This window comes from Alligator sinensis, unplaced genomic scaffold, assembly GCF_000455745.1.
Source record: "Alligator sinensis unplaced genomic scaffold, ASM45574v1 scaffold809_1, whole genome shotgun sequence".
In the NCBI taxonomy this organism is placed as follows: domain Eukaryota; kingdom Metazoa; phylum Chordata; order Crocodylia; family Alligatoridae; genus Alligator; species Alligator sinensis.
The window spans coordinates 1432760-1452830 of NW_005841956.1; positions in this window are offsets into that span (position 1 = coordinate 1432760).

Here is a 20071-nt window from a genome sequence, read left to right on the forward strand (position 1 = left end):
CCTGCTTTTGTATATTCAAAAGACTTCTCCCTGGGGCAGGTGCTGAGGACAGGCTTAGGATCAGCAGATGATTCTGAAACTGGATAGGAGAATATCCCAATCTGGAATAAGCATTCTGGATGACATATCATGAATAGGAGAAGTTTCCAGAGCAGGTACTGAAGAGGGTCCTACATGAGTAGAAGAAATAGGTATTCCTGGAGTAAAAGTGAAGTAAGGCTAGGGTACAGCCCTCTGTCACATGCAGAAGCTGACATCTACAAGTAAACCCTGATGTTTTTTTCCCTTGTCTAGCCTGACTTTTAAATTTTTGTTTGAGGTTTCCTCTCCTTGTGATTTTTTTCCTTACTGGTGATAAAACATTTGATGAACTATGCTACAGGCCCAGACTCCAGAACTCCATAACTTCCCTCCCACCCCCACCTCCACCCCCGCCAAATATGTTTGTATTTTTAACATTTTAGGCAACAATCTTAAAGCAAAACAGATGTGACAATGAATATTTATCTGCAGCATCTCAGTATGGGATTTTCTCTTAAACTCGATAAAATAAACTGCTCATGATACAGAACAACATTTCTCTTAATATACAATCCACAAGGGGCAGGAGGGGGAATTAGCAGATGAACTCAGCATTAAAACCATTTAAAATCAAAAGAGCAGCAGCATTTCCCTGCCAGGAGAACCAATGGTTGTTTTCCAGGAGAAGCTATTTAGTTTCTGAAAACTCCTTGCAAAAAAGTTTGTAGTTGTACTGTTGAAAGACAGAGGTAAAAGAATCTTTCTACCAATGCATGGGGCCTGGGATGAGCTGAACAGAATGCTCAATTTCTTACCAGGTCCATGGCACGGCGATATGGAAAGAAGACACTGGTAGTTCAGGAATATAAGAATCAAGAAGGAAGATAAAGAAGAAGTGGGAAAGGAAGGGGAATCCAATAGGAGGTATGAATTAGAGCTGCTGTTCTAAACGCTGTGCTGAATGCTGGAGGGGCAGCTGCATTTTCCATTTCTCTCCTTCTCTTTAGGGACTGATTCATAATGTGGATGGTTTAGAGAGAAGTCAACCTCATCAGTACACAAGCTGCCAGGTTTTTTTTTTTCCCTTTGATTCCCATCCATCAACTCAGCAGTAACAATAGGACCATATGAAGTCTTTCCACTCATTCAGTTTCTGTGGTCTAATATTCACCAAATGTTCAGCCACAATTCCCTGGCTTGTGCCAACCTCCCATCCATGTGCTAGCTTGGCCCAGGACTGCTTAATTTTTTTAATCAGATAAGATTGGATTAATCTAGTCCACCATTACTATTGTCCAAGTCACTACTATGACATGTACCTGAAACCTGGCCTTTTAGAAGCCACCTGAGCTTACTTTAGAGATTTGGCTACTAGAGGACCTCTTGCATTGCAGATGTGAATTAAGAGTTTTGGGTCTAATGCAATACATGGGATGGAAAGAGATCCTAATATGTTTATCTAAGTAGCTGGGGGATTCCAAAGTCTTGCAGTTGTGTTGGACTATCTATGAAGACAAGACTGGCCTCACAGCAAGCTATTAGTAGGGTATGAAAGTGATTCTTAGCAGAGATGGCTATCTTGAACACATCACACCTGTCAGTCACCCTCTGAACTGACTTCACATATATATATATATTGAGTAGGGCTCTGCGAAATTTCACCACCTGTTTCATTTTGATGCTGTTTTGACTCATTTCAAGCTCGAAACAGCGAAATCAAAATGAAACGAAGGGCTTCGAAACAGCCTCAAAACGAAGTTTCAAAGCTGAAGCTGAGTTTGCCTGCAGGGAAACAGAAAGCAAGGAGAGGGATGGGGAAGAGGGGGGAAGGAAACAGTGATGGCATGACTTAACACACATGCTGGAGTAGAAGCTCCTGCAAGAGTGGAAAGAAAGGCTCTGTCACAGTTTGGCTGCCTGGGATGCTGCTGGTGCTATTGTGCTGCTGATCACTAAGCTATTATTTTACTGTTGTTATTTAAAATGATGAACCAGACTGAGGCGGTAGGGGAGGAGGAGACCTCATTGGGCACACTACCGTGTCATGTAGAGGCCTTAGCATCAGTGAGGACGCGCCTTAACACACACGCACAATCATACGTCATGAGTTTTGCTTGTCAGCAGCTTGAGGTGCAATTTCCCATAAACCCCTGCATCTATCTCCTTGAAACTTTGCAGGCATCATGCCCTCAGAAGGGGCTAGCAACCCTGCTGTTTTCATCCAAACCTGCCAAAAAATGACAAAGTTATAGGCAGTTTTGTGGTTCCCTATTATAGCCTATGGGCAAAACGTTGAAACAGCAAAACAGTTTTGAGGAAGCGAAACGCAACAGTGCTTTTGAAACAAAATGAAACAAAACTCAAAACAAAACACTGTCCCATTGAAACAGCGAAATGGAAGTTAAAACAAAACAGTGCTTTTTCGCACAGCCCTAATATTGATGGTCTGGGACCATCTTCAAGGTCTCTGTCCTTATCTTCAAGGTTCTCCAGGGCCTGACTCAGGATGTCTAAAAAAACACCTAAATCTGCAGGATGAAAATCATGAGCAACAACTCTGCTTTCTTTACAAGACAGAACTCTGTAGCTAAGGTAAACCTTGTCTTTGTGGGAGACAGACCTTACTTGGAAGACAGAGTGAGGCGGTTGAACAAGCTTACCATGAGCTAAGGTTATCAGAAACCTCATCACCACCTATTCCACCTTCTCTCTATACTGCCTTGTCTCACATAAGCATAAAACTGCCTGTATATTAACAAACTAAAAAAGCAAAACTACTAAAACAAAGTACTGCACTGCACATGCACATGCACATGCACACTTCTTCCCCTGGGGAGGTATAGAGAACATGTAACACGTGACAGATGTTAGTTAAACTGCTTAATGCATTGTTGGAATGCATTCAAATTCCATGGTGAGACAGCTAGGATAAAAACCCATATAGAATAGATGAGACCATCTCCCAATGCCTAGGACTTCCACTGCCAGGAGAAAGATGGGAATTCCGCATTTATAACCCAATCCTTTCCTTCTCCACAAATGGGACCATTTTGTATAAATTATGCAGGGTTTTTCGTGATCTGGTCAGATTGACACCCACAAATTCATTCTACATAGGCAACCAGGAGCCATTGGACATATGATGCATGCAATGGCTTGCATTGGTTTTTTTGTTCAGTTTGAAGGCATAAAAATAGTATACAGTACATGGGCAAACAGGATGGTAACAGCACCACTATCTCTAATGGATAGGCTGCCTCCCTGACAGCAGTAGTACTGATATTCCAGGAGAGCTCCCCAGGTACAAGATACAGCACAGGGCAGCTCCAAGGCTAACTGAACCTTGTTAATAATATTAGTTACAGGGTTGATTATAAGTATTTGTAACTGTGTTATGCAATTGTTGTTTCAAAAGTGCTGTTCCTTTTGGCTTGGAAGGGAAGAGGTGGTATTGTGTAATTCCCTGACAGAAGGCCAGGCAGGTCCCTGTGAAGCACTTGGTTGTGTGGACAGAAACAGTTGGAAAGGTACAGAGATTAAGGTAGAACCCTTGTAAAGCATGAGCAACCCTTGAACAGCACATGCAAGAGCGTAAGGGAGAGATCAATCATTGCCAACCCATCCTCTCCTGGGCCAGTTCTTTTCAATTGCTCAAGTTGTTGATTTGTAAAGTTGTTGTTTCCATCATTATTGGAAATGGTCCCTCTGGGATGACCTCTCTTTCTGCATGTGGATTGTGCCAACATTATATCTCTTCTTATAAACCCAGCTGGCCTGAGTGACTTACCTGCACTGAATGGGCAGTGGCAGAGATGAGGCACTGGATGAGGCGAGCTGGCATAAATCAGAGGAGATAGTGGGGAAGATGGAAGCCAAATTTACAGGATGAATACTGAACATGTGCCTTGCTGACCTTGACCATCCTGCCTCCTCACCCCAGGCTTTCTCTCTGTTCCCTCTCCAACGTGTTATTCCACTTCACTTTTGGACTGTACACTCTCCTCACCCTCTTCTGGGCAGAGTCCAATTCCAGGTGTATTTCTGTAGACACCTAGCCCAATTATAGGTGACTAAGAAATAAAGGGACAAAGAGAAGAAACCTTCATCAGTCTGGAGAGACAGCAGGGAGGAGATGTAGAAACTGCCTACAAAGAGAGGCAGGTACATTCCAAACCATGCGGGGAGGATGATAATTCTCATTAGGCAGTGAAGGCAAGCAAGCAGTAACAGGAGCATTTATGTTGAGCGTTAAAAGAAACAGCTTGGTTCTAAGGGCATTTGGCAAAGGGAAAAGGTGTCCAGGGAGGTTACAGGATTTTTGGTGTCCAAGACACTACATCAAATGGTTTTCACCAGGGACTGAGAGAGAGTGTACCAGATTCAGCTGCTGGAAAAGGCAGTGACATGGCACAGGCCTGGCCAGTTCTTAGCCTCTCTGAGCCAAGTTCCTTTAGGGCTCAGGAGGAAAATCATCTGCTAAAGGAGGGGAGAAGGCTCATTTGTTTTATTCTGAAGGTCCATCTGGGTAGCCTCAGCACTGCTTACATTCCTAAGCCAAGCACTTATGCGACTGAGGTGAAAAGGACTTGTCTGGGTCAGGCATAGTGCAAAGCAGTAGTATGTAAGCTTCTCTCACATGCAGCTCTTCCAGTGCACCCAAGGCCTGACCTGCTGCACCCTCTTCTATTGATGCCCAGTGCTCTCACAGTGTCCTGCCAATGCCCACCAGCCCTGTCCTACCACCTCCACTGCTACTGGTAGCTGACAAACCCCCATCGCTGCATTAATCCATTTTGATTCTGACCTGGAGCATCTTCTGTTGTTTCTAGTTCTGGGCTCCCCACACCGTTCCTGTGGGGTTTGGCTCAGCCTTTATAATGGCATGTCTGATCACATATCAGCTTCAAAGCAGCGCCACAGGGCACGGAGTGATGCTGCCAGCCTACAAACTGCATCCAATGTCCCAAGATAAGTTAACCTCATTCCCTCAACCTTATAAAAGTGGCCCAGTGTTATGATGTAGCTGCATAGCATTCCTTTGTAAGGAAATGAAGTGTCAGGGGCACAGCTGTGAAATATATGCCCAGCTTTCTCTAATTCGGTAGCAAGCACAGGGCAGGGAGAGGGGGCAGGTTCCTGTTTAGGTTTTCGGTTACTGTGTTTCTAAAATATTTATTTTTCTGGGTGTTTCTATCTGAGCCTTTTCAGAATCTAAATATTTGGATGATCAGGGAGTTGCGGCTGGATTCATCACCCAGGCCTTGGCATTTCACTGCTTTCTGAGTTACATTGTGTGTCAGGCAGGCCAATGGCCTGCTCTACACCCTTATTCCACAGGACTCTCCCAGTGCTTGCATGAAGATCAGATAGCATTTAAATGTAATCTCCTAGGGCAAAGAGAGTGATGGGAGGAATTGAAAGGCCCAATAGAAAAAAAAAAAAAAAGCAGCAGCATATTAATGAATAAATAATAAAAAAAGAGAAAAGATCATTGGAAAGCAATGGACATTCTTTATGGCACATTAATGTGTTTTCTCAGCTGCTTTCTGTTCTCTCCCAATTCTCTTGATTCCTGTCCTGAGGACATTTTCTGCTGGGAAGTGGTAGGTACAGGAAGATTCAGGGTCATTTCTCTCCCCTCAGAAATGTCACAGTCTTTGCACTGTGGTTACAAAAAAATCTTCAAATCTCACCCCAAACAGAGACCCTAAACTGCCTGCTAAACTGTAACCCAGACACCTATATAGATTCCCCTGGTGACTGCTGACATATCAGGTGCAGCTTAGAATAGCAGTTTCCAAGCTACGGGTCATGACCTTGAATGCTTTCCCAGTCCTTTTGAATGGGGACATAAGTTCCCCGGACATTTAGCTGCCCCAAGTGAGCTTGAAGTGGAAGTGGGGGCACACACAGTGCCATGAGCTGACCAAAAGTTGCATTTTAAGCCTCTGGGTTGGGTCATGGCTGAGGAAGGTTGGGGACTGCTGGAACTGGATACTGGGCCAAATTCTGGATGTGAGGCAACAGGAGTGAGCCTTTCCCATGGCAGTAGCAGTTTCCCTCACCTGGGGTAATGACATCCAAAGCAAAGAACCACACTAATGCAGATGGCAGCCAAGCTCCAACAGAGGTTCAGGCACTGGCCTACTGTGCAGTCTTGGGCAAATGGCTTCTCCTCTCTCGCCTCAGTTTCCCCACTTGCAAAGTAGGCATAATGAAACTGATAGACCTTGTTTAGAGGAGTTGTGATGTTGATTACATTAGTGTCTGTAAAATTCTCTGAGCTCCTCAGATGAAAGGTGCTGTAGGGAGAAGGGTTATTATTCATTGTAATTCATATTGTAGCTCTGCCACATTACTGGATTCCATTCTACTGAAAGCTCCCAACACGCTGTCTATCCCCTCCTCTCCATATCATAGGCAGCCTCCTGGGCAAGGAATTTAGGGCAGATGTTCATGGTGAAACATCAGTCACACTAGGCACAGTCTCTTATCTCTTTGTTGACAGCATTGTCATCACACTGTGATGAGTGACGCAAATGCGGTTACACCTGCTCCTGAGTTGTTCACTGAGAAATGCTGACGTTGCCTTGCTAGAGGAAAGAATTTCTTAGGGTGAGATCTTTTATTGGACCAACTATATAGCTGGCAAAGTTGATCCAATAAAAGATAGCACTCTAAGAAAATCTTGCTTCTCACATCATTTGTGGACCAGCACAGCTACATTATCATTCTTACGCTGCAGTTTCTTTGGTCAGTCCCAGACTCTTTTCATCTGCCTCCTTTTCTTTTTGTTTCAGATCTCCAAAGAATGCCTGCTCCTTTCCCTGGGTTTTAGACGGAGAGCTGAAGTGGTCTTCAGTGCAGCTAGCACTCCCAGCTTCCCCCGTGATCAAAGAAGTTGGGCTGGAGACCACACCTAGCTGTAGGGAAGAAGTATTGTATTGTAATGAAGGTTCTAGGACCCAGGAGATTTGGATTCTACTCACAGTTCTGCCATTGGATGACCCTCAGGGCAAGTCCATTTACCACTTTTTGCCTTTACTCTTTCATCTCCTAAAACATGGGGGCATGATACCTGCCTACATCATAGAGAGAGAGAGATTATTGTGATGCTTAATTCATGAGGTTTGAATCCTGAACCCATTCACTTCCACAGAATTGGGGTTTGGCCCTTAGTGCATGTAAAACACTATGAGGTCATCGTACAGAAGCTGCTTCAGAAAGTGAAGTATTGCAATGGTTTTATTTTCCTGGCTGCTTCTCATCCATAAACTTTTTTTCTTCTCCTAACCCATTTTAATACCTGCAACTCAGCTGATGAGCTGACTTAAAAGCAGAGCTAACTTTGCAAATCTCTTTTATGCATGACCATGGGGAGAGCAGGCACGTCTTTGCAGAATGGCTGCTGGGTTCCACATCGGGAGGGCAGGATCATTCTCTTTTCTCTTTGCAAAGTAAAGACAAAGGAGAAATGTGTCAGCTTAATGCATGGGGACCTGAATTCCTCCAGCAGTGTCATGCTAGATGAATGCTTGGGCTGTTCTAGCAGAGCGCCCTGGGAGAAGAATTGTAGGACTCTCAGGAATTTCTCTGTCCTAGTCCTGGTATCTGGCAGTGCCTCTGCTCTATGCTGCAGCTACTGTGTCCTGGTGTTTGCAGCAGGACAATTCATCATTGTGCGTGTTTCCCTCAGCAAACCTGCACAACATCCTGTCCTGAACAAAACTGTGTTTATTCTAGTCCTGGCCCTCTCTCAGCTCTGCCAATGTGTTTCATTCCTGGCCTGCACCACTTCACTTTGCCAGTTACTAATCATAGGCTTCTATACACAGCCTTCTGCTGTGACCCATAACACCTCTCTTCCCATTACAGCCCCCAATACAGCTATGCCAAACAGTCTCTGTCCTGACTCTCCACACCCTTTACTATGGCCCCTTGTGCCATCTCTCCCTCCATGTCTGTGAATATGTCCCCATTTTGACCTGCTTTTACAATTCTAGGATCAGCTACAGCTCAGTCAATGCTACTCAGTCAGGACCCACAACCATCCCCTCTGCTATTCCAACCCAGGAGCCCCCTTAGTTCTGCAGGGCAGTTCAGTGATACTCTGTAGATCCTCTTGCTGTGATGGGCATGAGCTCTCCCTGAGACCTTTGCCCCCTTGTATGCGATATTTCTTCACTATGGACAGAAAGCAACTGCAGTTTAGTCTGAGACTGCCACACTCATCTCATGAGTGCCCTTCCTTGGATGTAAACTCACCCAGTTTGAGATACAAGAGTTATGCCCCAACCCTTGTCTACAGCATCAGTAATGGCATTACAAATACAACCCTGACAAAAGGCATTCAGCTTCAGAGAGTGCAGAGCCACACCTGTTTGCCATCAAGCAGTTTAATTTCCCTTTTAAATTACTGAGCAGGCTAGATGCTTTCCAGTGGTTTTCAACAGAGGTCTGTCCCCAGCCCTGGCTTCCAAATATTGGCCAGGTGTACATCTAATAGAACACCTGCCGGTGGCCCCAGAGCATGGGCATGGAGGACAGGTAGCTGACGGCCAAGCCAGGGAAGGAGTCAGAACTGGGCGCACAGGTGAGACCCTTCCATAGAGTCAAGTCATCCAGATAATGCAAAACAGGGAAGGACCACTCAGGCTACAGCTCCATGTCAGTGTCTTGCCCTCAGGGTCCCTTGCTTTTGTTTGGATTTTGGTGAGGATCGGGCGGAGATCTATGGTGTGGGGTGTCAAGGCTGAGGGTGCCTTGGTTAGTATATCAGAGGGAGAGCTTTGAAAAGCCATGCACAACCATCTTCTGTTCCGTCTGATGTCTTTCAGGTTAATACCTTGGCAGGGTTGTTGCCTTTCCCTTTATGTCCTTGGGCCTCAATTCTCCTCTATCTTCTATCAGGGATAGCTCCTCTGAAATCACTGGAGCTACAGTCATGTAAAAGAGGAGGGTCAGGAGTTTATGGACCTGGATGGTGGTGGCAGGACTCAGGAGAGCAGCAGGCTCTGAAGTGATGCACAAGTCTCCCTACTGGGCCTCAGGGTAATGGTGGCGTGGCTCTATGGGGGACCATGGTCAGCGGCGTGGAGGGTCACTGTGAAGTAGGGGGAGGTGAAAGTCCAGCATTGGGTGGCAGCACCTGGCCTTGTACTGGTTCCCTCTATGGTTCTGGATTACTCCAGGCATCTTTTCATCCAGAGAAATATGAGATGAGCCAAAGCACATTCCTCAAAACTGGGCACCCAGTTATTGGGACATGAACAATCAGAAAATATTAGGAATAGCAGCTACCCATAGTAGAGAATAAACAGTTATATTTACTCACTACCAGGTAGTGCAATGTAAGGTCCCCCAGCATCTGTCCTCATAATCAAGGCAAATTCCAAACTCCACAGACATGCTTTCACATCTTAGCATTTTATATACTTTCAAATGTCTTTTTTTGTGTGTGTCCCCACACGTCTCTCTGAGATAACTCTCTCTTTGCCATGTCAGCAGGGAACAGTGGAACTCTGAGTCAGGACATGTGATTATGGTCTGTAAATGGGGGTCATCTTAGCAGCAGTGGTGTGGTCACTGGCCTGTGCATCTCAATTCACTGAAAGTTACCCTGATGTGGGTCTCCCCTCTCACACATGCTACTCATTGTGATTCAAACTAAACCCATCCCTGGAACCAGATTATCTTTGAGTGTGAGTGTAGTGAAACACCCAGCACTGAGCAGCTCAGGGTACAAGGGTCACTCAGTAGTTCAAGTCCTCAGTCTGAATTGGGCAGGGCAAGGGCTTTTAGCTCAGCTTCCCACATCCTACCTGATTGTCCTCTGCACTGAACTGTTGGCTGTTTTGGGACAGGGAGGTCTCTTTCAGGGGTTTCTTGTGGACTTTTACTGAGCATTGGCTGTTCCAAGGTCCTAATCTACATGTGACAAGGAGAAAGTCTTTCTTGTCCATAATTTATAGGTCTATTTCAGTGCTTACTTTATATCCTTCACCCCTGCTGGCTCTGTATGCAAAATAGGTGTACAATTGCTTTTTACTCAGCTCAGCTCAGCTTTCTGGAACTGTTCCTCTAAACCCAAAAACACACAAGAGGTCTCTGGTGGTGTCAGAAAGAAAATGTATTTCTCGTGATACTCAGTGCACAAAACTAACTCTGGATCAGCGTAGTTACGGTTACAATGCATCCTGGCAGTCCAGCACTGTGAGAAGAGCTGAGCTTGTGACACTTTCTGACCACTCAGTCCTCCTCCATCACTGAGAGGCAGGCTTCACTCTCAGTGTCTCAATAGGGCAGTCAGATGAGGGACTTTGGTCAGCACTGAGGCAGCCACACAACAGGTACCGGAAGAAGCAGGATGAAGAATGAAACTCTTTATTGTGCAGAAAAAGAATGACAGAAGAAACAGAGCAGTGCAGATATAGAGCTCATTGTGCATCTTTGAATGGTGCCCTGCTTAGAGAGAGGATATGTTACAGATCGACCTGAATTAATGACCTGGGCCCTGCTGTTTTCCATGCTGATTAGGCCTGCTACTGACTGGTAGCAGCCAGCCTAGACCAGAGGGAGCTTGGGCCAGTGATTGTACGGTACGTAACTCCCGTGCTATGCCTCATTGAGGATTTGCTGCGTTCTTTCCTGAGTCTGTCATTTTGTCTAGTAAAATCATCAGCTCAGGAAGGTCCTAGCAGCGGCCACTTAGTGAAGGGCCAGAACTGGGATTTTGTTTAATTTTCTTCTTCTTTAAGAAAAAGTCATCTGCTTATTTTGCTAGAAATAGAATTAAGCGAAGGGGAAAGGCCCCGGCTTGAGAGCTCTGAAGACTGTAGTTCTCCAGACACTGTGTGTGCAGAATGGCATGCTACCACACTACAGCCATGTGCAGCAACACTAGTGGAAATAAGAGGGGAGTTAAAGCCTCATGCCCCATTTAGTCTTTTGACTCTCTGAGAAGAGAGCTGAACTAGGGCTTGCCCCAAAGCCCATAATGGCAATCTTTCCACTGAACACTGGATCAGGTTCTTAGCATCATTCTGGTTGTGAGTTTTGGAATGGGGGTATCTGTCCTCTGGCTTGTTCACACCAATCTTACTTCAAATCAGCAACTGAATACAAGGACATATAGGGACAGACAGAGGCTGGATCCGAATTGGGGCTTAGAGATGAAAGGGTCCAATGTTGTCCCAGCTAAGTCATTTCCAATATCTTTGCCATCCAGTGTCCTTCTGGGTTTCTTCTCTCTTTTCTCCAAATATTCTTCTATATACATTCTGCAAATCAAATCAGCTCAGAGTAAGAACCAAGGAGACGTCTTTTAATGGGATTTGAACTGAAATTCAACCCTTTGGTTAAAAAAAAATATATTCTTTCAAATAGAAAAGTTCTAAACAAACCTGACTTGAGAGTCATTTAATACTTTGCCAACTTCCCTTTCCACTGCTCACAGGCTCTGGAGAGCAGAGGGGGTGCAGCTTGGTCCATCTCAGGTTGTGAGTCAGATCATGGCACAGCACCATTTCCCTCAGTCTCACTTTACCTGCTTCAAAAAATGTAAACAAAATCAAAATCACACGTGCAGCCTTTGCTGATCTGGAAATACCATTCTGGATCTTAGTTGTGTCTTCTCTTCCTGGCCAAATGCCAGGTCTGGTCATTACATTATTCTGTCTCCTTAAATACTCCTCACAGCTTCCACTGGATGTTTTGTGTCCTTGGTTCCTGTCTTAAACAGCAGTTTGCTGCTAAACAGTTGCCATGTTCCACCTCAGAGCTGGCTGCATTTTGGCAATGAGTGAAGACACCGCAATCCTCTGGGGAATGTATGAAGCTGGTGATCATGGAAATCAGACTGCCAGACTCTCGGGCAGCAAGAAGTACAGTGTCTGTGGTTCAAGACTATATGTTCATAACTTACCTTCTATTTCCTGTTCCTCTTCCCTATGTCTTCATCTTGTCAGTGGCTTGAGCAACAAGAGGAAAAGGCCTCCAAATGTCACTAAGGTAGCACTAATGCTGCACACTCCTTGCAGTGACCTGACCCGTTGGGAAGAGAACAAGGTGAATCACCCTCATATATGATTCTCCTTCAAAAGATCTTCCTCCTACCTTCGGTCCCTAGGGAGGGAGAAGGAGTCAGTTGAACACACAACAGACAGCTAGGTACTCCTGAACCCAAACCCAGACCTTCCCTTAGCCGTTCTTGGTTCTGTGCCTCAGCTTTCCCTTTCCAAAATAGGCTTGATCATCCTTATCTCCTTGAAGATGAACTGGATAATGTTTAGGAAGCTCTCTGAAGTTGACTAGTGCTATCTACATGCTTTGTCTTTCCAGAGAGTTACAAATAAACTCCCAGCCCCGTTTTCCTCCTGGCTCTGACAGTGTGAGCAAAGGGCAAAGCAAATTAGATCTGTTTCCACAAAAACACAACACAAGTCCCATCACTCAGCTGATATGTCCCAGCTGCCTCTTATTTTATCCACTCAAGGAGCTAAGCAGGCTCTGTATTATATGGAAAACGTCATTGATCAGGTTCAATTGCTAGGTGAATACGTGGAGCAGGGGATGGTGCCTTCCTACAGCCCTATTATTTCCATGAGTGTAAAGTATTTTTTCAGAATGAGCTCACCCAAGCCTATATTTCTGGACAGGACATCAGGAGGAGGATGGAACAAACAGCATCTCTTCCTTTCTTTATAACAATGAGTATAGGAAAAAGATCCACCCCGCTCCCTCTACCCCCTCCCTCCTGTAGGGAAGGGAAGTCCTAAACATTTTGCATTCTTCTTGGTTGATCCCCTCACAATTTCCACTCACAGTCCATGTCCTCTCAGCTCAGGGCCTGGGCAGGAACTGAGACCCAGACCCTCCTGGTTTGATATTAGTCCTGCAACTCGGTCGCTCGTGAATTTTCTTGGTCACAGCCTTTGTTTGCATGGTGCCTGTTGTGAGGCAGATGGCTCAAGAGATGAACACTGGGGATGTGTTCACTCACGACTGGGACAGCCAGGCCTGGACATGCTGAGGGGAAAACACAAATAGCCCTGGTGCTTGAAGAGGGGTGAAGGACTGCAGTTGCTCTTGTCACCCTTCTTGGCCCAGGACACGTATGTTTGCTCCCCTTGACACGGGGGCTTCAAGGAGAAAAAGAGAGTCCCCAGAGCCATCTGCCCTCACTCCCTGCTTTATACCTTCCCTTGCCTCATTCCAGTGCATACTCCAGTAGACATAATTCCCAGTGACCGGAACAAATTGCCTTGCCTGCCCTCCTCTGCCAAGAGGATTTCCCCAGGCACAGAGTCTCTGCTGCAGTAGCAGCTCCTTTGGGCCTGACACCCGCTGGCCCAGCCCACCGAGGAGTCTCCAGCCGGCTGTTGTCGCTGTTGCTGCCACACTCCATTCAAGGACCAAACGGCTAATTTTTCCAGGTCCTTTTGGTCTTTTGCAGCAGCTGGAGTTTGGCTCTGGCAGCATAGCCCTAATAAAGACAAGAGGGCGGAGACCCATTACACATGTGCTTTATCCTAAATGAAAATGAAGTAGCTATATAATTGCTCCTATGATGAGCCTGGGGAGTTTTGCCTTTTCTTTTTTTTCTTTTTTTTGGTTGTTGTTATAAATCAGAATAAGAACCATGGACTTATGATGGACGCAAATCTCCTTAGACGAGATCTACACCTAGTGGCTGCACCGGGGTATGAGACATGTCTCCAGCTGAAACTGAGCAGCTGCTAATGTCCTAACCAGTCACAGGCCAGAGGTACAAAAGCTGAATCTGGATTACAAGTTTCCTCATCTGTCTAAAGGTTCAGGCTTTGGGGATTCCTTATGGATAAGGAATGGGACTGTGACCAAGGGGGGCTGTGTTCTACTCCCCGATCTGCCACTCAGTCCGTGGTTGGAAACTCACCCCCGCTCCCTGTCTCCTTTTTCCACCTTTACAATGGGGATGATGATGTTCCTTGGAAGGGGCACCCTTTTTTTAATGCAGAGGTGCTCTAGATCGCATATGATAGAGGCGGGTAGTTCTGATTCATCTAAGCAATCCAGACCAATACACCCACCTCATCCATGCCACTAATTCCCCATTCTTTTTTAAAATGCAGTTTGATAACCCCCTACTGTGTGCTGTATCTGAGTGGAAAGCGGTCCAGAATTTAATTTCCCCCCTGGTGCTAGCTGTTCCTGATCTTTCCCATTTCCTCCCTGCATCTCCTCCCACCCACACCTCCTGAATGCAAAGGTTCAGCTGAAGCAGACTGTTGTATGAATGATGACTTACAATGTTAAGTCATATCACAGCTGGACAGACAAGGAATAGGTATTCAACTGCTGTAATGAAATAGAGGGGCTAGGAAGGCGAGACAAGTGGTACTTGCCTATATAATGAGGAGCTGTCAATCCAAATTAGAAACACCTTCTCCCTCGATTCCAACTTCAGGAGCCTTCAGGAGTGGGAAATGATAGGCCCAAGTGACTTCTACAAATGGTTTAATGTTGTGAGACTGACTGAGATGTTGGAGAAACCAAAAGGAAAGACAAATGACTGTCCAGATTTCAGCGCTTTCCAAGCATTTTGAAGGGAAATAAACAAGATTGATCTTTGGCCGTAAATAGTTTTAAACGCATGTAGCAGAATATAATAAATTGCCCTTACCTACAAAAAGAGCCCCCCTCCCCTCCAAGAAATTTGAGTAAATTAAGGCGATGTTCCACAATAGTGCTTGCACTAAATGTTCAGAGGCCTTGGTTTTGTAAATTATCATCCAATTTGGAGAGCTCCACAAACATCCTAAACAAAGGAATTAGTAGACTAACCCAGACTTCAGGAGCTGGTCCTACAGCATGAAACCCACAGGTCGTATTTTTTGCAGTATCTCCAAGAGGCAGGAGCACCATCTCCAGATCCTGGGCTGAAGCTGAGACCACAGGGGGAAAATGAGGATCCTGTGGGTTTGCTCTAAGTTCCTGCAGGTGCTGACAGCATGTAGGGCTTGCGGCACAAGCTGCCATTGCTCTAGCAGCATGAGGTTCAGCCTATGTTTTGTCAGGATTGCTATGTTGGCTAGAGAGGGTGTGAAAAGACTGCACCCCCTACTGCGTGTAGCTGTGCCAGCTAAAGCCTTGGTATGGAAGCAGTTTTGCTGACAAGAGAGTGCTTGTATTGGCTTAGCTTCTGTCTTTTGCGGGGGTGGTATAGCTAGGCCAGCAGAAAAAGCCTTGTGCCACATATGGTGCTTCTACATTAGGGGGATTTGCGATGTAGTTATGCCAACACAGCTATAACCACAGGAACTCTGTAGACAAGCCCTGAGCTATGTCCTTACCCCAGCATATTCCCTATACTAGGGCATGTGGGACTGCCAGCGTAGGCTGGCCAGCCAGACAGGATTATAAGGACCAGAACTGGCAGTAGATCCCTCCTGTCCCACATAACCCATGCGTTAAATCTCCAGTAAAAATCTATTCAGTATGAATTCAGAGGACACCCAGCAAGAACAAAAAGGTACGTGCTGCCCTTGCGATAGCCAACACAGTGTCCTAGCCTCCTGCCCTGAACAGCCCCTCAATAACAGCCCAACATGCATAACCCCATGCTTAGGGGCATTCCCTCAGGAGTGAAGGGTTAACCTGCAGGGTAAAGGAACCAGTTGCTGTTCCCAGCTTTCTAGCAAGTTATTAAAAACAACAGAGAGTAAGAAATGATTTTCTTAAAATGATGAAAAATCCCCTGCCAGTGTTTCCTTTCAAGTGTTATTTTGATATTCAGGAGTATGAAAGGGAGCTGACTCCTGAGCCCTTGTAGAGCAAGCATGGATTTCGCTTTATAAAATATAAATAACCTGGCTCTGCCACTCACTCCAAGCCATTGGAATCTCTAAGTTCTAGCTCGTCAGTGATTTGTCGGCGGCAGGCAGATAAAACATAACTCATTAAACCAAAAATGTCATGGATGCAAGTGAGGCGAGAATTCCCACCTAGCTGCAAGGCCGGCAGCTATGAAGCAACGGGGGAGAGGCCAGGAATAGAAACCAGCAGTCATTCCAGAGCTGGTTGAAGGGTTTAAGAAGAGGGGCTGATGAATACTTTGGCAGATAAAATCAGAGGCAATCATCAGGATTCCTAAGGTCTTCCTGTCCATTATTAATGAGAGCTGAGTCACCTGGCTTTAGGAGAAAACTCCTAAAATTTCTTTGCGCTCCTAAAGCGCAAAGTTCCTGAAGTTTTGCAGGTCTGAGCATGGATGGGTATTCACCCAAATATTCACACAGGAAAGAGCACTATTTGCTGGATATTGTTGATTACTCTTCTGTTTAAAATGGTTCTGGTGATCCAGTAAGGAAGCAGAAATATATGACCAATCACACAACATGTACTCTACTGCCTTGGTTTTGAGCATGTGTAAGAACCTGACTAGAAAACGACTAACAAATGGTAATTAACCATGAGCCTGACTGAAGTTTGCAAATGGGCTTCTTTTTCATTGCCATTTCTGGCCTGAAACACAAAAAAATTGCACCTCTGCTGGGCTTGCAGTGAAGTATGCCATGTGTCAGACTTGAGGATCCATAGTTATAACTGTTAAACAATGAGGGGAAGCATAACTTGCTGACTTGTGTGCTTTCAAACTGGGAAGGTGTCAGGGACCAAAGGTGCAGCACTGAGAGCAGGAATTGCTTCCAGGTCCTGAAAAGGCCTTAATTGTGCATTACAGTGGCATACTTACAGTAGAAATAAAGTAACTGCCACACTGGATCAGAGTGGGGGTCCATTTCGCCCACTTACCTGCCTCTCTGATGGTTCCCAGCACAAGCTGCATCAGAGGAAGGTACAAAGAACTTTGTGATGAAATATTCTGGAGTGATTCTTCCTAGTGCCAAAGTAGAGGAGGGTTGGCATCCCCAAGCTGTTTAATGCTCTTGTAAATATCACATTGTTTGCACAACTCCCCAAACGCTTTTCTTACACTGGTAGGCCGTGGGATGGGATGGGTAGATCAGTGCTCACCAAGTGACATTGCAGGCACAGCGTCTGCTGTTATCCCAGAGCCTGGTGTGAAGGAAAAAGCTGTCAAAGAACAGTGTGTTGCTGTAGAGGACAGTCCCAGTCATATCACTGGGCATGATGGTACCAGGGAGTAAGTCTGACATGCTACAGGCATCTAACATGCTGTCAAACAAAGCTCCCTGCCTTAGCCTTCCACATGCACTCTCTGGAGTACATGAAAGCAGCACAGGAGCAGCATAGCTTGCCTTGTGGTGCTGGATGAAGCGGGGCTTTGTAAGTCACCTAGAAATGCTGTAAGCCCCCCTGCTGTGAAGCTCAGAACACGTCAGATCTACCAACTTCCACTAGAACAAAAGAGGAGATCTGTGGGTCAGAGATTTGCCTGTGTGCATTTCAGACCCAGATTGGAAAGTCTTGAGATATGTTTCACATCCATTTCTGCTATTCATTTGCGCTGTTTGGATGTGACTTGCTTTGGCTTGTATTTACTTTCTTACATGTCATTAATACTGCCTGTGGAAATGAAGGACAGTAACCCCCAGACTACAGACTGACGGAGAGGAGGTAGGTGCTGGCCCAGCTTCACTTATGGCTCACCCCCCACTCCCTCCCCACCCCCATCCTGATTTGAGGTGCTCTGTGCTGTTCCATTTGTGAGCTCACCCCAAGGACTTGTCCATGCTCTTCACAACTGACCAGCAGCCCCCATGGCATTCTTGTCCAGGACTTCCCCGCAGGCTTAGTTAGTACATCCCAGTCCTACCTGTAGCTCTCCCCTGCTATTTCAGTCCTGAATGGAGACTGCCCAGACTGCTGAACCATGAAAAAGATATGGTGCATAATGAGTATGCCCCATATTCATTGTCACTTGTAACCGTAATCAGTAGTTGAAGCCAGGTCCCTGACGTTAAAAGTTAGGGCCATACACCACTGCAGCAGCTCTCAGCTCCCTGGGCCCTTCACTGATTTTTTTTTTGCTGTCGTATTCCAGTATGTGGCATTAGGTTGCATAACACAGACTTGTCAAGTTCGTCTATTATTAATATCCTAGGGTTCAGGCCAAACACAATGCAGAGATTAAAAAAACAACTACATGTGCCACAGGAAGCAGCCCTGAGAACAGTCCGTGCTGCTGAGCGAGGTGAATTAGAGTCACCATGAAATAGAAAGAACAGAAACACTGTTACTATATTGGGAGCTCAGCTGGAAGCTTTCTTTCAAGATACAAGATTTACTACAAGACAGTCTTAGAGCACATTGTGCCCAGTGAGAGACTAGATTATAGTGCCCCAAGTGGGGCAACTTTACAGTGGTGCGTGATGGCACCCCTACAGGAATAGGTTGTTGAACTGACCTCCAAGGGTTTCACAGAATTGGAAGTGTCGTCATTTTGGTGCTGAGCATAGCAGCCCATCCTTTGAGTGGCACTGATGGCCTGATGTGTTAGCAGCAACATGAAAGTACTAGTTTAGGGAGTTAGCAGCCCCAATGACTGTTTCTATATGGTCCAATGCCCAGACAGTAGTGTGGGTGAGCAGAGGCTGGCTTCAAGAACAGGCGTGGGATTTTGGGGGAGAGAGGGAGACCTAATGGCACCCTGAGGATGTCTGGTTAGTTAGCCTTCTCCTCTTGCCCCAGCAGACTGGAGTGAGCTGCACATTCCCCTCGGCTGCTGGCCCAGAACTTAGTGCTTCACATTACGCTGATGGTTCATATCTGTGTGAAGAGCCTGAGGAAAATGAAGATGTTAGTTCTCCTGTGAAGGAGGGGAGAGGGACAGAGAGAGACAGAGAAAAGGCTGGCCCCTGGTGCATTTCAATAGAAAACAGTCATGTTTTTTTTTCCAGGCCCTGTTTTCCATTTCAAATAAGCCCTGACACTTCAGCTAAGTTTTTTTAATAAGCCAGGTTTGTTCATTAAAATCCGTTTATCGTAAGTGTCACAACCAATTTCAGAGAAAAATAACATTTGAAGGAGAAGGAAACCCCCTGGTACTTTCATACCCATCAGCCTGTGCTTTGACAGAGGCAGAAAAACAGTGTGAGGCCACAGAGCAAGGGTCCTGCCCCTCAGGCTCCTGCCAGGTGAGATGAGTTGGCTGGCCTCAGCTCAGGTGTGGGGCTAAGGAAGCCATGCAGCAGCCCTCTTTTTCACTTTAGAGGCCTGAAGCGTGGCTTATGGTCACAGCTCTGTATTGTCGGTGCTACACAGCTGAGGGAGGTCTAAAGATGCTTCTTTCTGAAGATACAGGGAGCACAGCTGCTGCACCTGCCTTGGAGTGGGGCCTTTTCTGCCTGTGGTCAACCCTCTTTGGCCATTGGGGAATGGGCAATGGCACAGATCACTCCTTCTCCAAAGATTAGTGCCAGAAGGACGCTCCATGAACACAAGAGTCCCCATTGTGACAGGCCTACTCAAGGTGGGTGGAAAGGAGAAATGAAAGACAAGCTCCTTGTCCCTTCACCCGCCCTGGCACATCACAGGCATAATCTGATTTTATTAGCATAGAATTCTCTCTTTGGACCATGCCAGGGGATTTGTAGCATCAGCCTTCTCTCTCTGATGCCAGCATGCAGCCCCTTGGGGAATGGGGCTCTTCGGAGAACTCCCAAGGGATATGTCTGAAGAAGCCCTTTGTCTGCCTGAGCCCAGGTCACACCCTGAGAGTAAAACCTGTTTCCTCAAGATCATCCCTCAGTTTGAAGAAACTTTGTTCCACTGGGAGGGCCTCTCCTAGCACTGCTGCTGTGCATCACAGGGAAATCTCAACAGACACTTCTGCTGACATGAGGAAAGCTATGAACAATGCAGTGCATTCCTGAGCACCATCTACTGGCACCTCATCTATTCACTGTATACATATGTGTGCAAACATCTTGCTTGTAGAGCACTCTTTTAACAGCTCCCAGCCACAGAGAGCTGGGGATGGAAACGTGATGTGGATGAGACCAAGGGCAGATGGGAGGGATGGGGGTGGGGAAGAGGGGAAACGGGCAGGGGAAGGAAGAGAAAGTGAAATATCCATCCATGGGAAAGA